We start from the raw sequence: 4,698 nt of genomic DNA, 5'->3' as shown, positions 1-4,698 counted from the left end.
TTTTTTTAATGATTGAAAGCTGCTTAAACCAGAAATAACTGGTTAAACATCGACGCACTTCAGAATAACAATATATACCTCATTGATTGGTGCCATAATGAGCCATCGGTAGCTTAATATTAAATCATATTTTAACAACTTTTTATTTTATACAAGTCCATGTAAGATGGTAAGAATTCCTTTTAAAGATTTTGTCTAATATTTTATTAGTTAAAATATTACGTCAAAACTGCCATCAAAATGAAAACGTCTATAATATATTTCGAGTTCGAAGACTTGGCGCCGAAGGCAATTATGTTGGCATTTATTTGAATATTTATTAATATCGAACATAGATTATGGCGGTCATTGTATGCCTTAAGCTCTCTGTGTCACAGACGTTTTATTTGGAAGGTTACATATAAATCAATATCAATATATTAAATGTTACAACACGTGATTAACTATTTGTTATTACTTATTTTAGATACTAATTTATTCGCAGTAAAGTGTAATTTTCTTCATAGTTAAAAGCAATTCTGAGTATGAATTATGATCACTTTTTTATACATTGCAAATCATAATTTAAATATTTTAATGTGTAATATATAAAACATCACTGTAGTACTTATTGTTTTACTTTTAATACAAGTTTCTACATAAGAATAATATCTCTCTCTAACTCTTACTACTTACTAAGCCACTAAGCATTATCGCGGTCAAGTAAGGAGCTTAGCGGCGACCCCAGCAAGCTTGGTAACCTACGATGGCAAATTATAAAAAAACTAGAACTATTGTAAATTGTGTTTCTATTTTCGTTACTATTACAATTGCTATTATTAACATTTTGTTATTGTAATGAGTTATATCATAAGCATAAAAGGTTCTTCAGTAAAAAATATTTGTTTTTATCTGACTGTTACAGATTTGAATTTCGTTCAGGGTAGGTTTTTGTATTTACATCCTTGCTTGTAAAACTTGTAAAGTGTTGGTCTAGGTTATTACTACAAGCACCCGATGACGACCGTTACTCTTGATAGGAAAATTATCCGCCGACCTGTATTGGAGTAGCGTGGCAAATTAAGTTTCAATCTCTCACCTTCGCTGAAGAAGGGGCTTTTGCTCAGTAGAAAGATGTTTAAAGGTATTTAAAGCTTCCAGTTTAATAAATAAGTTAACTGGCATACCAAAATAATAATAACTCGAACGTACCTGTAACAAATTAACATTACCGTATTAAAATAAATATTCTACTTAATAAAAAACATTAGTTTTAAAATCCTTTTTATACGACATACTTATACAGATAGATTATATTGTTTCATTATTAACTCGATTATCAATACCATTTATGTTAAACAAGGGAACTACTCGTTATGCTAAAAGTCAGATAAATACATTTTTTTTAATTTTCTGATTGGTTCTTTAAAATGTCTGTCTCGTATGAAGTAGGTAACCGTAATTTTTTCAAAGTATGTTGATTAGTTTTGGTGTATCAGTATATAAATACCCATTATCTTAATTTTTATTTGAGATGATTTGTATGAAAGAAATCGTGGCTTACTTACGTCATCTAATCATTTATCTACAAGTTAATTGGCAACATTGTTACGAACTATGGAAGTTCACGTTATGTAATACATTCTGAACCCCAAACTTCGAAGCCATTAATTATGCTCATTAGTTTTTCAATACGCAGCTCGTCCGCTTTGTTACGCATATTGGGCAATCCCAACCAGGTCAGTGGTTAATGAGAATTTTACAAATTGCAATATTTGTCACAGTGCTTGAACGAAACATAATGAGTACACTAGCTATGAATATCTTATTCTATAAGCAAGACAATGAGATTGATTTTTTCTTTAAGTATTTTTATACTCGTTAGGTATAAATATATATTGCTCTAAGAAGCAAAACATATTGGTACATATTTTCTTTTACTCGCAAGCAAGTGGTTTGATGTATATAGAAAGAAGAAATAAGCCGGATATATGTTACTGACTGCTATATCAGAATATCCATTAAAAGACAGTGGAGTCTTATCGCATTAGATAGGACCCACGAGATAGCTTATGCATAGCGCCATGAACCTGGCTCCAACTTAGCATAAATCTTTGCTCTAGCTTAGCATAATGTCTGTAGTTTTTTGAGACTTTTTAATGAGACAGTTAATGAAACGGTATATTGAGCTAAATTATCTTTACCATCGCCAAGCCCTATGTACCCTCGCAGGCGACCAGTACAGCCGGGCCAACTGTCAGATGTTACAGTTGCATGCGTTAGCGATCCCATAGTATCAAATTATGACGAAGAGGGCACCGCTGGGTTTTGGTGGGTAGTGACACGTTCTGATCGTATCGGGAGCCCCAGATACTCGTCGTCGTTGGAGGCGGTGTCAATGCGTAAACATCTCATAAAAATGTTTTTGTTCCCTTATAGTTACAATTTTTGTTTTTTTTTTTGGTCTCAATTAAAATAACTTATTTTTTTCATTATATAAACCTTTTTTTAATGTTAAATTTTTTATTGTATTAAATTGTTCATAAAGTTCATCAATAACGTCTTTATACGACCAGTCAATATGTCATAATTAAGTTATGTTAAAACGCTAATATGTGAGAAACACTTGAAAGGCATTAATCAATCAATGCCTTAATGCTAGGTGTAATCGTCACGGATAATTACGGACACAGGGAAAACGTTCACACAGAATGTAACGGTATACAATAACGGCTATTACTTTCATCGTTTTATGTAATTTCTTGGCTATTTTCCTCGAGTTATTTTATATATCTTGACAAAAACAAACTGATAACTTAAGAATATTAAGACGAAATTTTATTTGGCTATTAGACTCCTATTAAAATAGTTATTTAAGTTATACTCACTCTTTACTTCAATACAGTAGGGCTATAATCAAAGTAGCACACAGTCCTTACATAGAAACAGTTATTTATTTTTGTCTTATAATGCTCATTATTTTGTTCCTAATGCAATAAATATATAAATAAGTGTAGTTATATGATTAAATTTTCCTAAAGCTAAAGGTATTTTTTTTCAATGCAAAACCAAAATTTTATTCTATACAAATAAATAAAATTGAAGTCTGTATGTAATATTAAAATAGCCGCTTCTTACTAAATGCATCCATATGCATACACAGTATACATCCATATATACCGTGATATACACCAAAATAATATAAATAATACACGGTACATATACCTACTAAAATATATATTTTTTCAATTTTTGTCCGGCTGTCTGTCTGTCTGTCTGTTTGTTGCGGCTAATCTCTGAAACGGCTGGACCGATTTTGACAGAAGTTTCACTGGCAGATAGCTGGTGTAGTAAGGAGTAACTTAGTCTACTTCTTATTTTAGAAATTTATTTAATTTATAAATCTGCGAACTAAACAATAACTTTTTGTTAAATTGAAGTAGTTTAAATATATTTATTGTAGAAATAATACAAATTTAATCACTTTTAAAGGTGTCATAATATAATATTTCGGTAGGTAATTTATCAACAAGTAGGTGTTATATATTGTAATGTGTGTAAAAGAAAATAAAAAATATAACTAAATTCTAAGCAATTACCTATATTTGACTTTTTAGGTAAAAACGAATCGGTATGAGTTTGTCTTGCGTTAATATGTAATCAGTATTATTTTAAAATGTTACATTACATTTGAAACATGTCAAAAGCGATTAGCAAAACTTAATAATACGTCTGTCTAAGTTTGATTTATGCGCTCCGAGCAATAAGTCGTTTGTATGTGTACATTACAAGCAATCCGTTTACATTATTTAATATTTTCATTACACATTTACATTTATGATTCATCAAACACTTAGTGTATAATTCAAACTTATGAATGAACTAAAATCTTATGCCATTATTGTAATTTATGTTGTTCAGAGACCTTGAAAATATCGGGTAATAAATTATAGGTGTCGTAACAGATTTTGTCATTATTTGTGTATTTTGCATACTATATATGTATTGTTTTTTAATGTTTACGCGAATTTCCGTCATAATAATGAAACTCAATTCTGTAAAGTATCCGAAACGTTGGGCATCTAAAAAACTTAATAAGCCGCAATCAAATCCGAAATAGTAGTACTGTATAATATAGAGTATTAGAACATCTGAATTCAAATCGAAATGGAGTGAAAATAACTTTATGTATAACTTCTTATGCAATAAAGCTGATGTTGATCTTATGTACGAACCTGCTTATATTAGGAAATACCAATCCAATTTATTTTACTTTGATTTAAATAGCCAATATATATTCAGATAGTCAATATACATATTGAGGAAGATTAAAGACTATAGACACACGATACCGAAACGCATATTTATTTATTGACAATACTTCAAATAATTGGAATTTTTTTAAAACGCAATGCTGTTGAAACTTAAGATAATGTGATATTAAGCTGAAAAACATTGAAAGGGTTAATTTTGACGTACATAAAGGAAATTCATCAGATATTTGTTCAAACGAGATTTTCTTGAAGCGGAAACACGACGTCGGTTACCGTACACGAGAATTATTTTTTTCTGAACCAAAACCGAGTGGACTGCCGCTTTGTTTGGAATTGATAAGTGGACACAAACAATATTTTGGAACATAACGATTATTTCGAAATGTTGAAAACATTGCTGTAATTCTCTGACCTCTCATGTATGGGAAAAAATTATGGTATAATA

Source organism: Melitaea cinxia, chromosome 8 (genome assembly GCF_905220565.1).
Source record: "Melitaea cinxia chromosome 8, ilMelCinx1.1, whole genome shotgun sequence".
NCBI classification, from domain to species: Eukaryota; Metazoa; Arthropoda; class Insecta; order Lepidoptera; family Nymphalidae; genus Melitaea; species Melitaea cinxia.
Note: the sequence above shows the minus strand (reverse complement) of the source record.